Here is a 10890-nt window from a genome sequence, read left to right as displayed (position 1 = left end):
TATTATTTATATAGCGCTGACATATTACGCAGCGCTGTACACTGTATATATATATATTGTCACTAACTGTCCTTCAAAGGAGCTCACAATCTAATCCCTACCATTGCCATATGTCTATATTATGTAGTGTAAGTACTGTAGTCTAGGGCCAATTTTGGGGGGAGCCAATTAACTTATCCATATGTTTTTGGAATGTGGGAGGAAACCAGAGTGCCTGGAGAAAACCCACGCAGACACGGAGAGAACATACAAACTCTTTGCAGATAGTGCCCTGGCTGGGATTCGAACCAGGGACCCAGCGCTGCAAGGCGAGAGAGCTAACCACTATGCCACCGTGATATATATATATATATATAATTTATTTTTTTTTAACCTATCCAGATCATGAAGCAGTTCTCCTTTAAATGTGTCAGATTTATAGTTTCCCATAATTTATCATAGCTTTCTAACCTTGCACCTTTTCCAGTTCTTCACTTTCCAGTGCTCTTCATAGTGTCCCAGCTTTCCTCATATTCCTGTCGTGTCTAGTGGCGTAGCAATAGGGGGTGCAGAGGTTGCGACCGCATCTGGACCCAAGGGGCCTTCCTCAACTGCAGCATTAGCACTTTATTGGTCCTGTGCTGGTAATCACTTTATAGATTCTTTAAATAGTAGCAATCATTAACAAACTTTTCCCCATCCCCTTCTTGCGCCTCTAACACTGGTTGTCTTTGGCAAGTTTCGGTGCACCATATCAATTGTTATGTATAGAGTACTTGGGAGGGCCCAATGTAAAACTTGCATCGGGGCCCATAGCTCCTTAGCTACATCACTGGTCATGTCCCAGCTTTCTGGTGTTCCTCATGGTGTGTCTTTGCTTTAAAGTGCCTTGCATAATGTGCACACTCTCACCTTATCAGTGCCCGAACACTGTATACCTAACTTCCAGTCAGGGGCATAACTAGACTTAATATGCCCCCCCCCCCCCCCCCCCCGCCCTGCAAAAATGATAGCATGGGGCCCCCTTTGTCCCCGAACCCCATGGGATTGGGAGCCGGCGAATGGCAGCAGAGTGTTCTGCTGTGAAGCAGCCTATGGAAGCTGGAAGAAATTACACACACTCCTGCTCACGGTTTCCTTGAGTGAATTGGGAGGTTTCTTTGCTGATTGGCTGAACTTGCAGTTGAGAAGAGGGAGGTGGAGGGCCCCCCAAAGCTGGGCCCTCCTGCGATGGCAGGGGTGATTGCTATGCCCTTGCTTCCAGTTGCCTTTCAACTTTTTAGTCCCCACTTTTCCCCATAGTGTGTCCAAGCTTTCCAGTGTCCTCCATGGTGTGTTTCTGCTTTGTAGTGCCCTCCATGGCATGCCTCAGCTTTTTAGGGCCCACTATAATATGTCTCAGCTTTCCACTGCTACTCCCCTTCCCGTCTCCATAATATGTCCCTGATTTCCATGTTATGCAGGTCGAGGCCCCAAACTCTTCTGGAGACAGGGTACTGAGACCTGTTTTTTTTGTGAGTAAAGTTAGAACTGGCCACACAGTCACATTGTTGATACTTATGGGAGAAAGTTGTGGGATGAGGATAGGGTCCAGACTGCTGGAGCAGTACAGTACACCTGGAGTAGGGTTCCTTCACCCAGGAAGTAGGGGATTACCATAGCTGGTAGCTGAAGAGATGATACTAAAGGAAAAAGGAAGCGGAATCCTCTTTTCCTATGTTTAGATTACTTCAACTTTCCTGAAGGAAAAACTCGTTCCATATTGCCTCTCTGCGCCTTCAGTGTCGTACTGAAGTCCTCTTCACCCATAACCTGTTGCCATTCACAGGTACCAAATTTCTTTAGCACTCCCTCATCTTTGTAGAACTTTCTCCTTTGTCCTACCTAGACCTGTCTCTACCTTTTTTACATTCATATAGGCCCTCAAAATGTAGTCCTAACTGTCCATCAACTTTCTCTCTCTGTGCACTGTATTACCCAAATTGCTATACAACATAAGTGCAGACACCACATTTCCCATTTAGGCTCTTCTTGTTCCACATCATCTTGAGACAGAAGGAAGACAGAGAAGTACAGACAGCAAGCATACTGGCATAATTTTTCTGACTTTTCATGCATTTATTTTATTTGTTTTGCCTAGTTTAGTGTAATGGACCTAGAGTGCATGTGTATCCCAAACTCTAGAAAAAGGCTTACCTTGATCACAAAAATGTTACAAGCACACTTCAGTTCTGGAAGGACATTGTTCAACACCTCTTGCGGACTGAGAACAGGGACCAACAGAAGCTGTTTGGAATTGCTGGCGATTCTAACAGTGCCAGGCTAATGATCAAAGGCAATTGGAGTGATTCCACATGAGAGACTGTGATTTGGCCCCAGCCCTAAGACTCCTTACCCTAGAAACTGAGGGCAAAAAAAGTAAATTATAAATACACTTCATGTGTGATATGTTGATAGCTTCTTGTTTTGTAGATGCGTGGTGGCTATTTCTGCTGAGATGAACATGAAAAAGCATGAACAATAATACCATATAAACAAAACAGAATCTATACAGGGACATAAATAATATGTACAGTAATTATACTATCTCTGCTTGGCTTGCATATCTTCTATCTAGTGGGTGGTAGCTAGTCTTTGTCCAGATGGTCGATATTGTAGCCTTCGTCATCCAGACTTATGGAGAATGCACACAGTCTTAACAACTGTAATGACATTGTCCAACTTCAGTTATAGGGGCTTATGGAACATCCTCCATTAATTGGTTAGGATACCAAAAGCATATTTGACCATCCGGCATGCCCCACTAGGTCTGATATTGTTGGTATGTTCATAACATGGTGAGATAATGCAAGGTTCTCAGCTACCCACAGAACATAAGGATAGACCAGGGAAGCTGTGCCAAGCCATGGATTGTCATCCGGGAGGTCCAGCTTTTCTTCTTGCAGCATTAGGTGTAAGCAAGTGTTCACTTGTACTACCATAAGACTTCTACCATAAGACTTCACAGCTACATAAATAAGCCACATAAATAAAATTATAATCAATATAAACCAGTGTCAACTGATCAATTCTAAAATATTTTTTATAGTTAAAATAAAGTAGCGAGGTCAACGTAGCGGGAGAGGAGCATCCAGTAGGACTTCATAGTGCCATACAAAGATGTTGGCCTTCCTGTTAAGATTTGAATATTTATAGCACACTGGATATCTAATTTCTAAATACATTTTCTACAGAACGGAGGATAGCTTCGTGGAAGAGGAGACAGATGAAGGGCAACTCTTGCAACCAGGAAGTAGACACCAAGATCACATGGCCAGAAGCCTCTTTCAACCAATCCAGCAGTCCCGTGGTCACCAGGCTGAACCAATGCTGATTGCAGCTCATCCCAAGCCCAGCCCACTGCCTACGACAAAGGAGATTTCAGAAGAGGGACTAAATGCCTTTGAGGAGACTGGGAGAAGTCATTCCACATGGGAAGCCCTGAAAACACCATCTGAAAGGGAGTCTGATGCCCCATGGAAGAGGCAGCTGTTGATCTCCTGGGCATGATGAAGACCCAGGTAAGCTTTTCAGCCAGTATCTCCAGCAGCAATAACAGCATCAACAGTAACATGATCAGCAGCTGAGAGACATGCTGCAGCTTAATAAGTAGCAGATACACCAAAATTATCAGCAGCAATTGCAAAAATACACCAATGGTGCCACTTGGACTCAGATTTGGGCCCCGTGCCCCAAACCATGGTCAGAGTGCCCTGAATAAGGCTGATGCAGCTGATCTAAGCTGAAGCTACAGAGAATTTCGTCTCAATGGCTGGGTAAGGAGAAGTACTGAGTGTGTCGAATAGAGAGACAGGAAAGCTGGCCTCCTGGATGAGGTTGCTGGGTGGGCAGGTAGGGTAGCCAACAGTGCAGAGCAGGCAGGGAGAGACTGAATAGCAAGGCCTGTACAGCCGTGCAGTCTTAGGGCATGCATGTGAAAAGGGCGCCGGGAAATTTGGGCGTGGGGCAAAACCTCTGCAGTTGCTCGCCAAGTTCCTTGCATGCGGCCTTTGGGCATGGCACTCACTTTGTCTACCACCTCCTCTCTTGGAACTTAACTAATCATGGAGATTAATAATGCAGAGGCTTTACCCACACCCCTCAAAGCTCACCGCGCCATTGCTGGGACCCTCTGAACCTATTCGACAAGGACTTGTCAAGTAGGTTCGCGTGACCATGATCCCATCCATGTACAAGCATGCTTGCGCAGTAGCATGGAGCCACCCAATGACGGATTATTCCTCTGTGCACAAGCAGCTCTGTGCAAGCCGTCAGTGTGCCTATACAGTGTGGCCGACCTCATTCACAGACGGGAGCGTGGCTGTGAAGAAGAAGGGGGTCCCAGGAACGAGCGATGGGTTCAACCCTTTACTAAAATTGGTATTTTTTTTTATTTTTTAAAAGTCACAAGTTTGCTTTAAGTGGCACTAGCATCACCTTATGTATGTCTGTGGAAGCTATGCCTAGGTCCCAGTATAGTAACAGGCAAACAGGCACTTGGGAAGGGAGGGGCCCATGTATACAACTACACTGAAGAAAACTGCATCTGCAGGTAGCAGAGCAGTGTGGAAGTAGTCAGCACTAGCCCTGCTTTTATTTATTTATTTTTGGCTTTAGATGGGGTAGCGTTTAGGCTACTTTCAGATTTGGTGTGGCATGAGAGCAGGATAATCACACCATATCAGCAGTTTATTAATCTGCCCTGCATGCAGTGGCGTTCCTACTGTAGTGCGCAGGGGGAAGTGGCGCACCGAGTGACAGACTGCTAGGGGGGTGTCGCCACGACCCCCCCACAGCAGCAGAGCAGGAAGGGGGAAGCAGCGCTAGAAGGAGGGGCAGTGGCGGCAGCGGTGGGGAGGGGGGAAATATCCCCCCCTCCCTCACCTCGGACCCCTCCTTCTGCCTCTCTCCCCCTCCAAAGAGTAGCGGTGGCAAGTGTGGGCTCGGCGGCGGGGAGACATGCACAGAATTACTCACCACTCCCGCGTTCCAAGCGCTGGCAGCGTCATGTCGTCACAGATCTCCGCCTTCAATGCTGCCCACTGTGCTTCCTGTTTAGCGGAAGCACAGTGGGCGGCATTGAAGGCGGAGATCTGTGACGACATGACGCTGTCGGCGCTTGGAACGTGGCGTGGTGAGTAATTCTGCGCATGTCTCCCCGTCGCCGAGCCCGCAGTTGCCACCGCTACTCTATGGAGGGGTAGAGAGGCAGAAGGAGGGGTCCCAGGTGAGGGAGGGGGGGGGATATTTCCCCCCCTCCCCACCGCTGCCGCCACTGCCCCTCCTTCTAGCGCTGCTTCCTCCCCTCCTGGGGCATCTATACTGGGGGCAACTATACCAGCTATACTGGGGGCAACTATACCAGCTATACTGGGGGCAGCTATACTGGGGGCAACTATACTGGGGTAGCTATACTGGGGGCAACTAAACTAGCTATACTGGGGGCAACTAACTAGCTATACTGGGGGGCAGCTATACCAGGCCAGCTATACTGGGGGCAACTAAACTAGCTATACTGGGGGGCAGCTATACTAGCTATACTGGGGGCAACTAAACTAGCTATATTGGGGGGTAGCTATACTGAGGGCAACTATACCAGCTATACTGGGGGCAACTATACCATCTATACTGGGGGCAGGTATACCAGCTATACTGGGGGGCAGCTATACCAGCTATACTGGGGGCAACTATACCAGCTATACTGGGGGCAGCTATACTAGCTATACTGGGGGTAACTATACTAGCTATACTGGGTGCAACTATACTAGCTATACTGGGGGCAACTATACTAACTTCATTGGGGCAACTAGTTTCACTGGGGGCAACTATACTGGCTTCACTGGGGGCAGCTATACTGGGGGAAACTACTAGCTATACTGGGGGCAACTATACTAGCTATACTGGGGCAACTATACTAGCTAATACTTTAAATTACAGTTAGCTCCGCCCTCATCTGGTCATGGCCACACCCATTTTTGCAGCGAATCACGCCACGGGTTGTGGCCACGCCCATTTTTTTTAGGGGGGGGGGTGTCTTTTAATACCCAGCACCGGGTGCCAAATGCCCTAGGTACACCACTGCCTGCATGTAAAGGTCTGCTATATAGTAGTGAGAAAAAAACAACATATTACAACACATATAATCTTTAGTATGACAGAAGCAGGATAAAAATCCTCATTACATTATGCATAGCTCCCAACTGTCCCTTTTTCGGAGGGACAGTCCCTTTTTGGGAGCCCTGTCCCTCTGTCCCTCTTTCACCCTCATTTGTCCCTCTTTCAGGACTTTGTCCCTCTTTCTATGTAATTATATACATTTCTATACTAAAAATTTGTTTGATTGACTCTAAACTTTATTCCCATCCTTTAAATTGATATATTACTAATTTTAAAATGTTACTATGAAGGAAAATGAACAAGGATAGAAAGGACCAGTGTGGTTTGAATTCTAAAACAACATATATGTTTCTTATGAAATCTTTATGGCATGTGTGACTAGAGGCGCGGTGAGGGCGTGACTAGGGGTGTGGCAGGGGCGTGGCTTAACTGTCCCTTTTTCTCATCTCAAAAAGTTGGGAGGTATGCATTATGTCTAAAAATATGTGACAGCTCCTAATCTGTAAACAGTTCTGCTGATGGGTTCTTTTCCAAATGACCAGCCAATACTTTACACACAGCTGCTGACTTGTCAGTTTCTGGAGTGGAGATGTCATGTCAGAAAACTTAACATTTCTGTTTTTAACTCAAACTACAGTATATTGAGGATTTTTCCAGTGCTGCTGCTGCCAGTTCATGAATTATCATAAGGGAAGCAGAATGTGAAAATTTCTGAGATAGTGTACCTTTAAGAGTGAACCTGACGAGTGAATGTTAAAGGGGTCACAATTGCTTTCAGTTTTTTTAGCACATTTTTTCCTGCATACTATGTGCGTTTTTTGTTTTTTGTTTTTCACATCAGCTCATTCAAGTGTGAACTAAACTATTGATTAACATAAGTTCTCAGTTTAAAGAGAAACTGTAACCGAGAATTGAATTTCATCCCAATCAGTAGCTGATACCCCATTTCCCATGAGAAATCTATTCTTTTTCTCAAACGAATTATCAGGGGGCTCTGATTTTGTGGTAAAACCCCTCCCACAGTGTGATGTCAGCGCCTCACAGCACTGAGGTACTGACATCACACTGTGGGAGCCTTGTTGCATTGTGGGAAATAACTGTTGTTTACAACTGCCAAAAATGCAAGCAGCATCTCCTTCCAGTGACATCACCTGCCAGCAGTAAAAATGTCACCATGTGATAAATGTCTAAATGTAAATCAGGGAGTGGAAAGATTTTACAGTGAACAAACACTGACTAAATCATTTATAAATAATTATTGTAAAAATTAAGCACCTTTTTATTACATTATTTTCACTGGAGTTCCTCTTTAAATCTGTTTTTCTGTGCAGAAAATGTACATTAAAAATAGACAAGTGTGACGCCTACCTAAGGGCTATAGCCCACTTCAGCGATTTTAGCCCTGCTTTGAAATCCCTGGCAATTCCAAAAGCGCTAGGCTGATTAAAGTTAATGAAGGGGAGCCCACAGAGCGACTGCTATTTGCCGTAATCGCATTTGCCAGTCCTGCACCATCCCTGCTCGATTTTTGGAGCGATCTCATAGAGGAAAGTGATGGTCTAAAGTCACTTCCTTCTAATTTGCTCTGGAATCGCTCCTTTTACAGTTGCAAAATCACTTTCAGCTTTTGAGTGATTTTTTGCAAAAGCAAGTGGGTGTCCAGCCTTGGGCCTCTTTGAGATGGAAGTCTTATAGATGTGACTGAAAGCTGTGGCCACACCTCTCCTGCCCATGCCGAGCACTCGCAAGCGCCCAGCTGGTGCACAGAAGTGGCTGTAGGTAGTGAATTTACTGCTTTCAGCCTCCCGTGTGTTTTACTAGTTATGGATAGAATGTGGACCAGTTAAGGTGCATACCAGGGCTGCCATCAGAAATTTTGGGGCCCCTCACACATCATCAGGCCTGGGCCCACCCACTGGCCACCCCATCCCTGTGTCCGTGCACAAAGTGCGCTGTTGCGAAAAATCTGCATGGCTCAAACACTGAAGAAAGTGGCATGCACAGCATGATGCAGCAAACGGTGGGCGGGACCATGGCATGTTGTGGGTGGAGCCAAATACTAGCAAAATACAGGTAGTCCCCGGTTAACAAATGAGATAGGGACTTTTAGGTCCGTTCTTATCTTTTATTCGTTCTCTTTTGTCCCCCTCTTTTCTTCCTGTGCCTCTTTATTCCCCCTCTGTCTCACCTCAGTTTGTGCCTCTTTTGTGTCCTTCTGTTTCACCTCATGTTCCCATCTCATCTCTTTTCTTCCTGTGCCTCTTTTGTCCACCTCTGTTCCCCCTGTGCCTCTTTTATCCCCCTGTGTTACCTCTTGTCCCCTTCTGTCTCAGCTCATCCCCCTGCCCTAGCTAGGTACAGGTGTCCCCAGTATAGGTAGCAAGCTACAAGCACCCCAGTATAAGTAGCCAAGTATAGGTGGTGCCTCAGTATAGGTAGCCAGGTATAGGTGGTGTCCCAGTTTAGGTAGCTAGGTATAGGTGGTGGGCCAGTATAGGTAGCCTGTAGCCAGATATAGGTGGTGCTGCAGCCCCAGTATAGAAAGTCCGATGTAGCGGGCTCACTCATCTGCTCCCCACGTTTAAGACCTGATGTCACTCTTTTCTCAGTGCTGGAGTGTGGTGTGCTGGTTAGTGAGCCACAGGCCCGCAGCCAGCACATGCGGCCCTTCCAGCGCTTTGGGGGGCCCAGGGCCCCCAGAAGCCCTGGGCCCCTCACTGCAGTGTTAGTTGTCCCCCCCTGATGGCTGCCCTGGTGCATACACATGGTCAGTTAATATTGCCCCTAATGACTGTGGATCAATTGTTATGGCTATGTTTCAATGTATTAGTACTCTTCATTAGAAAGGGGGAAGAGACAGTGGGTGGCACACAGGTGAGCATGGGCGTCCGTTGAGCAAAATGGGGCATGCGACCCCCCCTGGCCAGCTGCTGCCCCCCCCCCCCCTCAGCCACCTGAACCCGCAGGAGGGGGAAGCAACACAGAAGGAGGGGCAGCGCGGACAGCGGCGGGGAGGGGGCCAGACCCCCCTCAACTCCCTCACCTGGGTCCTTTCCTTCTTGCGCTCCCCCCCCCCCCCCCCTCCAAATTAGCAGTAGCAAACAGAAGCGGGCATCAGCGGGCGGAGAGGAATTACTCACCTTCTTACTCACTCTCTCAGCTGTGTCTCTCTCTCTCTCTCTCTCTCTCTCTCTCTCTCTCTCTCTCTCTCTCTCTCTCTCTCTCTCTCTCTCTCTCTCTCTCTCTCTCTCTCTCCCCACCATAGCCCTAGTCTAATGTGCCACCATTGCTAAGTTCATGTAAATTTGGCTCCGCCTGTGACCACACCCACATTTAAGTTCATGGCCACGCCCATTTTTCAGTGTGGCGCGCATGACTCCCACCTCCCCCTTTTTGCACCCATCCCCCCCCCCCCCCCTCTCCCTACGGAAAATTTTCTGCGGACGCCCATGCAGGTGAGTAATATCTGGCAGGGCAGGGTAAGTAGAAAAACAATGCACCCATTTGTCATCGCTTGTTTAGCAATTGATGAGAAGGATTGCTAGATAATGTCTAGGGGAAGCTGTACACTCACTAGTCAGGCGAGACTGTGCTCATCAACTGAAAAACAGTATTAACTGTTGCACTCAAAGTGTACACTCACAACAATGCAAAACACACAGCAATGAAACCTACCAAATAAAATGGGGGGTCCGAGTTATCCATAAATGCTGCAGCATTCTAAAATTAAGCCAACTCACCAATCATCAAGGTTCCCTCCCCTATTTATTGCCAAACAACGGCTGAAGATCGTCTAGCTTGTGTATGAAGGTTTTAAGATTGATATTTATTGCCTTTTATTTACTCTTTGTCTCCATAGATGAGATCTCCACTCCCTTCCTGTTCCAGTAAAGCTGACTGTAGTCATTACACTATGTTACTAGCTGCCAGAGGCTAGCTGACAGTTCTTTCAGCTGACCAGTCATTGAACAGATGCTTCCAAAAACATTACAGACCGGCCTGTTGAAGCTTTGCCCGCTGGCACTGTTTCAGAAGACCTACACTGGGGGAGTGTCAGGTGATGAGGGCTGTTTCCATGAAAATGTGATATTGAACCAACACTGGAACACAAATATCCAACCCCAGTGATCCAGGTTTCAGGTGGACTTAATTGTTCAGGACCAGCAGTGATCACTTCCTTTTAGATTGTGGAAAATTGATCATAAACTTGCTTTATTCTGGGCCTGATGTGCTTAAAGCAGATCTGAACTTCATCTTGGTTCTAAAAAATAAGCAACAGCATAATAACATTTAAAGAAAAACATTTCTGTTACAGCGGATACAAATCCTGCAATAAACAAATCCTGCAACATCCTGTGTTTACAAATGAACTCTGTTGCGGCAGTCAGCTGACACAGCTAAGGGATCAAATTACAACTTGTGCTTAGGCACAGATGAGGGGGAATTAGACAGGCTAAACTCTCTAAATACATACAGGGTGCATTTCTCTCTGTTTTCCTTCTGCCCAGTGCAAGAGTTCAAGTCTATTTTTCCTGAGGTGACTGGTAATATAACCCTATATAGTGTTGACGAGGACTGAGGGAGAATTTCAATGGCTGCATGGCTTCCATTGAAAAGTAAGTCATTGATAGAGTACCACCCTTTAGGGCAAACTCAGATTGAAAGGCATTGCAAAGTTAAATATGCCTAAAAAATATTTATTGGTTACCTTAATTGGTATGTAGATTTATGTTGGTCAAAGGACAGTAGCTGGTC

At 46.7% G+C, this 10890-nt stretch overlaps 1 long non-coding RNA gene across 1 annotated transcript in view; it reads left to right on the top strand.

Moving 5' to 3' along the window:
• Nucleotides 1–10484, top strand: part of LOC137541277 (uncharacterized) — an 11136-nt gene extending 652 nt beyond the window's left edge. The window contains exons 2-3 of the long non-coding RNA XR_011025116.1: nucleotides 3213–3539; nucleotides 9995–10484. This is a non-coding gene — a long non-coding RNA (uncharacterized lncRNA). The remainder of the gene's footprint in view (nucleotides 1–3212; nucleotides 3540–9994) is intronic.
• The last annotated feature ends 406 nt before the right edge of the window (nucleotides 10485–10890 follow it).

The sequence above is a fragment of the Hyperolius riggenbachi genome, chromosome 12 (assembly GCF_040937935.1).
Source record: "Hyperolius riggenbachi isolate aHypRig1 chromosome 12, aHypRig1.pri, whole genome shotgun sequence".
In the NCBI taxonomy this organism is placed as follows: Eukaryota; Metazoa; Chordata; class Amphibia; order Anura; family Hyperoliidae; genus Hyperolius; species Hyperolius riggenbachi.
Note: the sequence above shows the minus strand (reverse complement) of the source record. Positions and strands in the feature narration are given on the sequence as shown.